Source organism: Plutella xylostella, chromosome 14, assembly GCF_932276165.1.
Source record: "Plutella xylostella chromosome 14, ilPluXylo3.1, whole genome shotgun sequence".
NCBI lineage: Eukaryota > Metazoa > Arthropoda > Insecta > Lepidoptera > Plutellidae > Plutella > Plutella xylostella.
This window is the reverse complement of record NC_063994.1, coordinates 8,573,277-8,585,854: the sequence shown is the minus strand read 5'-3', so window position 1 is coordinate 8,585,854 and position 12,578 is coordinate 8,573,277. Positions and strand designations below refer to the sequence as shown.

Below are 12,578 nucleotides of genomic sequence, written 5' to 3'. Positions count from 1 at the left end.
GATCGTTTGTTTCTTAGAAGGCGGCCATATCTGTCATCAATTGTATTTATTTGGACAATTATTTTTAGTCAACCAAACATGTACGTGATCGTTTGTTTCTTAGAAGGCGGCCATATCTGTCATCAATTGTATTTTCTTGGACCATTATTTTTAGTCAACCAAACATGTACGTGATTGTTTGTTTCTTAGAAGGCGGCCATATCTGTCATCAATTGTATTTATTTGGACAATTATTTTTAGTCAACCAAACATGTACGTGATCGTTTGTTTCTTAGAAGGCGGCAATATCTGTCATCAATTGTATTATCTTGGACAATCATTATTAGCCAACCAAACATGTACGTGATCGTTTTTTTCTTACAAGGCGGCCATATCTGTCATCAGATAGATAGATAGATAGATAGAATATTCTTTATTTGTACACAAGAATAAATTATACAAAGCTTAAATATTAACACATAGGTACAAAAAAGGCGGTCTTATCACTAAAAGCGATTTTTTCAAGACAACCTTTAGGTGGAAGAATATTTATGTTCAGATAGGGTCAAGTGTACTAAAGAATTTTTTAATTAACTATAAATACCTACAAACTAAACAATATACTTACGTGAAATTATACTTATATACCCATAACAATCATATATATCATATAATAAACTACATATACCTACATAAATATAATTATCAGATTTTATAGGATTATATTAATTCTTGTCTGAGCTCCGATAATAAGACAACGGAAAAAAAAAACTACCTAAACACTAAGAAAAATGATCCTTTACCATTCTTTTAAAAGAAGCCAATGACGGCGCTTTACGTATGTGTAGTGGGAGATCATTCCATAAGGTGATGGCTTGTATGGTAAAGGAATCACCGTAAAATTTTGTTGAATGGGGAGGGATATTGAGGCGAAGATTATGTGATGAGCGAAGTGTCCGAGTATGAGATTCGTACCGAAAGTTAAAGCGCTCTTTAAGGTACGCAGGGTATGCTGGGTTAAACAGTATTGAATGCAATAGTGAAAGGATGTGGGTATTCCGGCGGAGGCGAATAGGGAGCCACTTGAGCTTGGTGCGAAATTCAGAAACATGGTCATATTTGCGTAAACCAAATATGAACCTTATACAGACATTTTGGAGGCGCTCAAGTTTGTTAAGTTGCTCCTCGGTAAGATCGGTGTAACAAGAGTCGGCATAATCTAGAATAGGAAGAAGTAAGGATTGAGAAAGATCAATTTTGGTGGCCGTGGGTAGGAAATTCCGCAATCTCCGGAGTGAGCCTACAGAAGCGAACACCTTCCGGCTCACCTCGTCGAGCTGATTCTTCCAAGTCATAGCGCTGTCCATGAAAACCCCTAGATTCTTCACACATTTACTCCAACGTATGTGAACTCCATTGAAAACTATTGGAGTCAGGGCATTTAGGTCGACAAGAGAGGTAAATCTAGGGCTGCCTAAAACTATGACCTGCGTTTTGGTGGGGTTAACTCTCAGACCGTGATCTTTACTCCATGAGAGTATATGCTCAAGGTCAATATTCGTCATTCATCAATTGTATTTATTTGGACAATTATTTTTAGTCAACCAAACATGTACGTGATCGTTTGTTTCTTAGAAGGCGGCCATATCTGTCATCAATTGTATTTTCTTGGACCATTATTTTTAGTCAACCAAACATGTACGTGATCGTTTGTTTCTTAGAAGGCGGCCATATCTGTCATCAATTGTATTTATTTGGACAATTATTTTTAGTCAACCAAACATGTACGTGATCGTTTGTTTCTTAGAAGGCGGCCATATCTGTCATCAATTGTATTTTCTTGGACAATCATTATTAGCCAACCAAACATGTACGTGATCGTTTCTTTCGTACAAGGCGGCCATATCTGTCATCAATTGTATTTTCTTGGACAATCATTATTAGCCAACCAAACATGTACGTGATCGTTTCTTTCGTACAAGGCGGCCATATCTGTCATCAATTGTATTTATTTGGACAATTATTTTTAGTCAACCAAACATGTACGTGATCGTTTGTTTCTTAGAAGGCGGCCATATCTGCCATCAATTGTATTTATTTGGACAATTATTTTTAGTCAACCAAACATTTACGTGATCGTTTGTTTCTTAGAAGGCGGCCATATCTGTCATCAATTGTATTTTCTTGGACAATTATTTTTAGTCAACCAAACATGTACGTGATCGTTTGTTTCTTAGAAGGCGGCCATATCTGTCATCAATTGTATTTATTTGGACAATTATTTTTAGTCAACCAAACATGTACATGTATTTTTGAATGTTCTCAAATTTTTACATATTTACTCTTTTATTGATGAGATATGATTAGTTACATCATTTCATGAAATATATGTGAAATAAACTTTTCTCTGAGATTAGTAGTTTGCCTGTTATAATGTTTCAAAGTGTCGCAGGACTTTTTTTGTGATTTCAATAGAGTCGAAAATATGCATTCCAGAGAAAAGTTTATTTGACATTATATGTTTGTATTGACATAATACATAACCCCCCATTATTAAAATATCAAAATTAAAACATTAAAAAAAAATCGAAAATTTTGTCAGAGTCCCTGGGTCAGTTTTACCAGTAAAGTGTGGACTTAGAAAAAATTTCGATTTTTTTTATGTTTTAATTTTGATATTTTAATAATGGGGGGTTATTTATTATGTTAATACAAACATATTATGTCAAATAAACTTTTCTCTGGAATTCGTATTTTCGACTCTATTAACACTTTACTGTTAAGGTAGATCCAGGGACTCTGACAAAATTTTCGATTTTTTTTTAATGTTTTAATTTTGATATTTTAATAATGGGAAGTTACGTATTATGTCAATACAAACATATCATGTCAAATAAAATTTTCTCTGGAATGCGTATTTTCGACTCTATTGACACTTTACTTTTAGACATAACCAGGGAATTTTTTGAATGTTTTCGATTTTTTACATATTTACTCTTTTGTTGATGAGATATGATTAGTTACATCATTTCAAGCAACATTTGTGAAATAAACTTTTCTCTAAAATTAGTAGTTTGGCTGTTATAATTTTTCAAAGTGTCACAGACTTAATTTTTTCGAAAAACTACCTACCTATTTTGTTGTCTGATAAACCATTTATTATTATATTGTCAGCTGATTGACGACCTAATTACAAGCAATATTTGTCAAATAAACTTTTCTCTGAGATTAGTATTTTTGAAGTTATAATTTTTCAAAGTGGATGAACCCGAAAATTTATCATTAAGATCGTCAGACACTTCGATATCTCAGGAAAGTTTTACTTTTCATTGAAATACCACAATACTATGACGGCAACTGACAAATAGCATTTAATCAAATAACTATTATCTATAAGTATTTTTTTTAAGTGGATATTTAACCCACAATTAATTTTATAATATAATTGACGGGAGACACGTCCGCGCTGAGTGCCGGATCGCGCTGGTGTACCGGCGCGGCATGGTGTTTTACACGCTAACATTATCCTGCGTATAGGAAAAAGTTGATGTAAGCGTCTGAGATTTGGAAAATTTCTCATACAAAGACTTATGTTTGCGTATGCGTTTAGTATTGTTTGGTGTTTAGGGTTTCTTTTCTTGTCGTTTTTACTGTATGATTTATTTTGTTTTTAATAGTATTAGGTTTTCTGCTTTCTTTGTTTATATTTTCGTAGTTAGTTTATATTTAGGTACATAGTTAGTAGTAGTAGGCTTAAATAGATAGGTATTTAGTATTTTACTCGTTAGTTTACATTTAGGTAGGTTATATTTAGGTTACGATTAGATAGATAGTTAGGTGTTTAGTTTAGATTTAGGTTTTTGAGTAGGTAATAGGGTTTTATTTAGTTCAAAATGAATCCAATGGATTTACTTTTAGAACGTAATTTCAACATCTGGAATTTCGGTATGGGAATTCCTAATAATGCTGCAGCAATCGAAGCGGCGAAAGCGTGGTTGTTGATTCCGTCTCGCCCTCCTCGATGCCCTAATTGCAGGGTACGGATGTGTAGAGAGGTAAAAGAAAGTTATAAGCTGGGCTACCGTTGGCGATGCTGGAGATGCACCAGGGCTAGAGACGAGAGGCAGAAGACTCTTCCGCCGCTAGCAAAAATTTTTTTGCTAGGGGAAAGGTGAGCATGGTGGCGTATTTACGCCTCATGGTTCATTTTTTGCGACGAGACAAAGTGTCTCAAGCGGCGAAAGACGTGGGGGTGGCACGAAAAAGTGCTAGCCAAGTGTACCACTTCCTGCGGGAGGTGTGCGAGGTAGCAGAGGCACATGACCGCGTAAAAATCGGCGGAGTGGACGACGTGGTAGAGGTGGATGAAACGCACCTCTATACGCGGAAATACCACAGAGGCCGACTTCTGCGCAGGCAGACGTGGTCGTTCGGGTGCCTGAGTCGGAAAGACAAACATATTCACGTGGAATTGATCCCGGACAAAACACGTGCCACCCTTGACCCCATTGTGGAGAGCAATGTAGAGCAGGGTTCATTCATAATGTCCGATATGCACCGGGCATATATGGGGATTGATCAAAGGTTAGGGATGCGTGGACATGCTGTGGTCAACCACAGCATCCAATTTGTGAATGGGACAGTGGCCATCCCTGTAGACCCAGCCCTTGGGGACCCCATCCCCGATACCGCCAACGTCCGTGTAAAGGTGCACACCAATACACTGGAGCGGCAGTGGCTGGAGCTGAAGCGCCACTGCCGCTCGTGCAGAGATGAACGGCGCCTTAAGTGGTACATGGGCGAATATATGTACCGCAACAATGTTTTGAGAGCTTTGCCCAGTGATGCCGCCAGGTCCCGACGCCTCCTTCGCGACATCCATAGGGTGTACCCAGGATACGAGAGGCGCGGTATTAAAATAAGGCGATGCCGATGCCGCCCCAATTGCCCCCGACAATCATTATTAGCCAACCAAACATGTACGTGATCGTTTTTTTCTTACAAGGCGGCCATATCTGTCATCAATTGTATTTATTTGGACAATTATTTTTAGTCAACCAAACATGTACGTGATCGTTTGTTTCTTAGAAGGCGGCAATATCTGTCATCAATTGTATTTTCTGGGACCATTATTTTTAGTTAACCAAACATGTACGTGATCGTTTGTTTCTTAGAAGGCGGCCATATCTGTCTATCTGTCATCAATTGTATTTCTTGGACAAATAAGATGGTTACAGACCGATAATTTGGTCAATGTTTTTAGTCAACCAAACATGTACGTGATCATTTGTTTCTTAGAAGGCGGCCATATCTGTCATCAATTGTATTTATTTGGACAGTTATTTTTAGTCAACCAAACATGTACGTGATCGTTTGTTGCTTAGAAGGCGGCAATATCTGTCATCAATTGTATTTTCTTGGACCATTATTTTTAGTCAACCAAACATGTACGTGATCGTTTCTTTCTTACAAGGCGGCCATATCTGTCATCAATTGTATTTATTTGGACAATTATTTTTAGTCAACCAAACATGTACGTGATCGTTTGTTTCTTAGAAGGCGGCAATATCTGTCATCAATTGTATTTTCTGGGACCATTATTTTTAGTTAACCAAACATGTACGTGATCGTTTGTTTCTTAGAAGGCGGCCATATCTGTCTATCTGTCATCAATTGTATTTCTTGGACAAATAAGATGGTTACAGACCGATAATTTGGTCAATGTTTTTAGTCAACCAAACATGTACGTGATCATTTGTTTCTTAGAAGGCGGCCATATCTGTCATCAATTGTATTTATTTGGACAGTTATTTTTAGTCAACCAAACATGTACGTGATCGTTTGTTGCTTAGAAGGCGGCAATATCTGTCATTAATTGTATTTTCTTGGACAATCATTATTAGCCAGCCAAACATGTACGTGATCGTTTGTTTCTTAGAAGGCGGCCATATCTGTCATCAATTGTATTTTCTGGGACCATTATTTTTAGTTAACCAAACATGTACGTGATCGTTTGTTTCTTAGAAGGCGGCAATATCTGTCATCAATTGTATTTTCTTGGACAATCATTATTAACCAACCAAACATGTACGTGATCGTTTCTTTCTTACAAGGCGGCCATATCTGTCATCAATTGTATTTATTTGGACAATTATTTTTAGTCAACCAAACATGTACGTGATCGTTTGTTTCTTAGAAGGCGGCCATATCTGTCATCAATTGTATTTTCTTGGACCATTATTTTTAGTTAACCAAACATGTACGTGATCGTTTGTTTCTTAGAAGGCGGCCATATCTGTCATCAATTGTATTTTCTTGGACCATTATTTTTAGTTAACCAAACATGTACGTGATCGTTTGTTTCTTAGAAGGCGGCCATATCTGTCATCAATTGTATTTATTTGGACAATTATTTTTAGTCAACCAAACATGTACGTGATCGTTTGTTTCTTAGAAGGCGGCCATATCTGTCATCAATTGTATTTTCTTGGACCATTATTTTTAATTAACCAAACATGTACGTGATCGTTTGTTTCTTAGAAGGCGGCCATATCTGTCATCAATTGTATTTATTTGGACAATTATTTTTAGTCAACCAAACATGTACGTGATCGTTTGTTTCTTAGAAGGCGGCCATATCTGTCATCAATTGTATTTTCTTGGACCATTATTTTTAACTAACCAAACATGTACGTGATCGTTTGTTTCTTAGAAGGCGGCCATATCTGTCATCAATTGTATTTTCTTGGACCATTATTTTTAATTAACCAAACATGTACGTGATCGTTTGTTCCTTAGAAGGCGGCCATACCTGTCATCAATTGTATTTATTTGGACAATTATTTTTAGTCAAGCAAACATGTACGTGATCGTTTGTTTCTTAGAAGGCGGCAATATCTGTCATCAATTGTATTTTCTTGGACAATCATTATTAGCCAACCAAACATGTACGTGATCGTTTGTTTCTTAGAAGGCGGCCATATCTGTCATCAATTGTATTTTCTTAGACCATTATTTTTAGTCAACCAAACATGTACGTGATCGTTTGTTTCTTAGAAGGCGGCCATATCTGTCATCAATTGTATTTTCTTGGACCATTATTTTTAGTTAACCAAACATGTACATGATCGTTTGTTTCTTAGAAGGCGGCCATATCTGTCATCAATTGTATTTTCTTGGACCATTATTTTTAGTCAACCAAACATGTACGTGATCGTTTCTTTCTTACAAGGCAGCCATATCTGTCATCAATTGTATTTATTTGGACAATTATTTTTAGTCAACCAAACATGTACGTGATCGTTTGTTTCTTAGAAGGCGGCAATATCTGTCATCAATTGTATTTTCTGGGACCATTATTTTTAGTTAACCAAACATGTACGTGATCGTTTGTTTCTTAGAAGGCGGCCATATCTGTCTATCTGTCATCAATTGTATTTCTTGGACAAATAAGATGGTTACAGACCGATAATTTGGTCAATGTTTTTAGTCAACCAAACATGTACGTGATCATTTGTTTCTTAGAAGGCGGCCATATCTGTCATCAATTGTATTTATTTGGACAGTTATTTTTAGTCAACCAAACATGTACGTGATCGTTTGTTGCTTAGAAGGCGGCAATATCTGTCATCAATTGTATTTTCTTGGACCATTATTTTTAGTCAACCAAACATGTACGTGATCGTTTCTTTCTTACAAGGCGGCCATATCTGTCATCAATTGTATTTATTTGGACAATTATTTTTAGTCAACCAAACATGTACGTGATCGTTTGTTTCTTAGAAGGCGGCAATATCTGTCATCAATTGTATTTTCTGGGACCATTATTTTTAGTTAACCAAACATGTACGTGATCGTTTGTTTCTTAGAAGGCGGCCATATCTGTCTATCTGTCATCAATTGTATTTCTTGGACAAATAAGATGGTTACAGACCGATAATTTGGTCAATGTTTTTAGTCAACCAAACATGTACGTGATCATTTGTTTCTTAGAAGGCGGCCATATCTGTCATCAATTGTATTTATTTGGACAGTTATTTTTAGTCAACCAAACATGTACGTGATCGTTTGTTGCTTAGAAGGCGGCAATATCTGTCATTAATTGTATTTTCTTGGACAATCATTATTAGCCAGCCAAACATGTACGTGATCGTTTGTTTCTTAGAAGGCGGCCATATCTGTCATCAATTGTATTTTCTGGGACCATTATTTTTAGTTAACCAAACATGTACGTGATCGTTTGTTTCTTAGAAGGCGGCAATATCTGTCATCAATTGTATTTTCTTGGACAATCATTATTAACCAACCAAACATGTACGTGATCGTTTCTTTCTTACAAGGCGGCCATATCTGTCATCAATTGTATTTATTTGGACAATTATTTTTAGTCAACCAAACATGTACGTGATCGTTTGTTTCTTAGAAGGCGGCCATATCTGTCATCAATTGTATTTTCTTGGACCATTATTTTTAGTTAACCAAACATGTACGTGATCGTTTGTTTCTTAGAAGGCGGCCATATCTGTCATCAATTGTATTTTCTTGGACCATTATTTTTAGTTAACCAAACATGTACGTGATCGTTTGTTTCTTAGAAGGCGGCCATATCTGTCATCAATTGTATTTATTTGGACAATTATTTTTAGTCAACCAAACATGTACGTGATCGTTTGTTTCTTAGAAGGCGGCCATATCTGTCATCAATTGTATTTTCTTGGACCATTATTTTTAATTAACCAAACATGTACGTGATCGTTTGTTTCTTAGAAGGCGGCCATATCTGTCATCAATTGTATTTATTTGGACAATTATTTTTAGTCAACCAAACATGTACGTGATCGTTTGTTTCTTAGAAGGCGGCCATATCTGTCATCAATTGTATTTTCTTGGACCATTATTTTTAACTAACCAAACATGTACGTGATCGTTTGTTTCTTAGAAGGCGGCCATATCTGTCATCAATTGTATTTTCTTGGACCATCATTTTTAATTAACCAAACATGTACGTGATCGTTTGTTCCTTAGAAGGCGGCCATACCTGTCATCAATTGTATTTATTTGGACAATTATTTTTAGTCAAGCAAACATGTACGTGATCGTTTGTTTCTTAGAAGGCGGCAATATCTGTCATCAATTGTATTTTCTTGGACAATCATTATTAGCCAACCAAACATGTACGTGATCGTTTGTTTCTTAGAAGGCGGCCATATCTGTCATCAATTGTATTTTCTTAGACCATTATTTTTAGTCAACCAAACATGTACGTGATCGTTTGTTTCTTAGAAGGCGGCCATATCTGTCATCAATTGTATTTTCTTGGACCATTATTTTTAGTTAACCAAACATGTACATGATCGTTTGTTTCTTAGAAGGCGGCCATATCTGTCATCAATTGTATTTTCTTGGACCATTATTTTTAGTCAACCAAACATGTACGTGATCGTTTCTTTCTTACAAGGCAGCCATATCTGTCATCAATTGTATTTATTTGGACAATTATTTTTAGTCAACCAAACATGTACGTGATCGTTTGTTTCTTAGAAGGCGGCAATATCTGTCATCAATTGTATTTTCTGGGACCATTATTTTTAGTTAACCAAACATGTACGTGATCGTTTGTTTCTTAGAAGGCGGCCATATCTGTCTATCTGTCATCAATTGTATTTCTTGGACAAATAAGATGGTTACAGACCGATGTACGTGATCGTTTGTTTCTTAGAAGGCGGCCATATCTGTCTATCTGTCATCAATTGTATTTCTTGGACAAATAAGATGGTTACAGACCGATAATTTGGTCAATGTTTTTAGTCAACCAAACATGTACGTGATCATTTGTTTCTTAGAAGGCGGCCATATCTGTCATCAATTGTATTTATTTGGACAGTTATTTTTAGTCAACCAAACATGTACGTGATCGTTTGTTGCTTAGAAGGCGGCAATATCTGTCATCAATTGTATTTTCTTGGACCATTATTTTTAGTCAACCAAACATGTACGTGATCGTTTCTTTCTTACAAGGCGGCCATATCTGTCATCAATTGTATTTATTTGGACAATTATTTTTAGTCAACCAAACATGTACGTGATCGTTTGTTTCTTAGAAGGCGGCAATATCTGTCATCAATTGTATTTTCTGGGACCATTATTTTTAGTTAACCAAACATGTACGTGATCGTTTGTTTCTTAGAAGGCGGCCATATCTGTCTATCTGTCATCAATTGTATTTCTTGGACAAATAAGATGGTTACAGACCGATAATTTGGTCAATGTTTTTAGTCAACCAAACATGTACGTGATCATTTGTTTCTTAGAAGGCGGCCATATCTGTCATCAATTGTATTTATTTGGACAGTTATTTTTAGTCAACCAAACATGTACGTGATCGTTTGTTTCTTAGAAGGCGGCCATATCTGTCATCAATTGTATTTTCTTGGACCATTATTTTTAGTTAACCAAACATGTACGTGATCGTTTGTTTCTTAGAAGGCGGCCATATCTGTCATCAATTGTATTTATTTGGACAATTATTTTTAGTCAACCAAACATGTACGTGATCGTTTGTTTCTTAGAAGGCGGCCATATCTGTCATCAATTGTATTTTCTTGGACCATTATTTTTAATTAACCAAACATGTACGTGATCGTTTGTTTCTTAGAAGGCGGCCATATCTGTCATCAATTGTATTTATTTGGACAATTATTTTTAGTCAACCAAACATGTACGTGATCGTTTGTTTCTTAGAAGGCGGCCATATCTGTCATCAATTGTATTTTCTTGGACCATTATTTTTAACTAACCAAACATGTACGTGATCGTTTGTTTCTTAGAAGGCGGCCATATCTGTCATCAATTGTATTTTCTTGGACCATTATTTTTAATTAACCAAACATGTACGTGATCGTTTGTTTCTTAGAAGGCGGCCATATCTGTCATCAATTGTATTTATTTGGAAAATTATTTTTAGTCAACCAAACATGTACGTGATCGTTTGTTTCTTAGAAGGCGGCCATATCTGTTATCAATTGTATTTTCTTGGACCATTATTTTTAGTCAACCAAACATGTACGTGATCGTTTGTTTCTTAAAAGGCGGCCATATCTGTCATCAATCGTATTTATTTGGACAATTATTTTTAGTCAACCAAACATGTATGGTGGCCTGCGCCTAAAAGTAATCAGGCGAATTGCAAACAGTAATGCCATCTAGTAACCAGCTTGTAAATATAAGTTGCGGGGCGGTGGTGGTAATAATAACTGATAGCATATTTAGACAACGCAATCATGGTCGGTGATAGTCTGATTGGTTAAGCATTCATCAATTGATGCGGCGGCATAAGGTCCCTGGGTTCAAGTCCTCCACTAAATAGTACTATTAGTTTTTATTTTTAAATGCCTTTTAACATTCTTGATATCAGTAGTAAGCACCGATAAGTAATATTTAGTAGCCAAAGCGATTTATAAAACGTTGAGTGGAACGTAAGTGTTGTATTGTCTCAAAGAAGCGTTGGGAGTCATGATCACATATAATATATTGTATAGTTCTACCCTCAATCTTATGACAACTCAATAAATAAAAAGAAGAAGTTTTAGTTGGTCGTCCGCTACATTGCACCTGACTGCTACTAACTATTGTTGATTATTGATCCCTATCAAGTGTTATTGATAAACAATCAGCTTTGAAATTTTATTTTGTTTCGCAATGCATCATTTAACGGTGATTATGAAGGCAAGGATCATTGTTTTGCATGAAGAAAATGTGAGCATTAGTGAGATAGCTCGCCGATTGCTAATAACAGTATGTCCAATGTTTTAGTCATCCAAATACTATACTGTGACTTCTAATGACACAGTAGGCGAAAATAATTAAAGTCCTTATGCTTAATTTATGTTTTTTTTACAGAGGAAAACCGTCCAATTATGGATAAGGCGGTATGCTTCTACAGGGGAGATAGATAATTTAAAACGTGGTCGGAAATCTATCACGTATACCGAAGCTAATGCCCGCCACCGAGATATTATAGCAGCTCATACAGCAAATCCATTTGCCACGACTCGTTCGACTGCCCTTCAGCATGGAGTATCCATGGATGTGGTGCGCCGACATCTGCATGCAGGCGGCATTCATTGTTATCGACCAGCGAAGAAAATAGCGCTATCACCAGCCCATCGTCAAGCAAGAATAGAATTCGCTCGCCAATATTTACTGACGAAAAATATTTTAAATCAGACAAAGATGGTAGAATTTTTTTGTGGAGAACAACAGGAACACGTTACAATGAAGTTAACACGCTTCCATGCAGAACCAGCGGCAGGATTACTCTCGGCTACTGGGGCTGGATGTCCTCGATGGGTCCCGGCGAGTTGGTTGAAGTAGGTGGCCGTATGACTGGTCTCAAATATTTAGAATTGTTACGAGATGTAATGTTACCCTCGGTGCGCAATGTGTATCCTGAACCACATCACATTTACTTCGTGCATGATAACTGTGCAGTTCACCGTGCTCAAGTTGTTCGTGACTGGTTAAGGACACAATCAAATATTACTATTATTGACTGGCCCTCTAAAAGCCCCGATATCAATCCCATTGAAAATTTGTGGGGC

General features: G+C 36.4%; 1 long non-coding RNA gene across 1 annotated transcript; it reads right to left on the bottom strand.

The window, feature by feature from the left end:
- Positions 1-223: 223 nt before the first annotated feature.
- LOC125489406 lies at positions 224-9,071 on the bottom strand. Its single transcript, XR_007266962.1, has 2 exons — positions 9,017-9,071; positions 224-374 (listed from the first exon to the last, which is right to left on the bottom strand). It is a non-coding gene; the product is annotated as an uncharacterized LOC125489406 (long non-coding RNA).
- Positions 9,072-12,578: the final 3,507 nt, after the last annotated feature.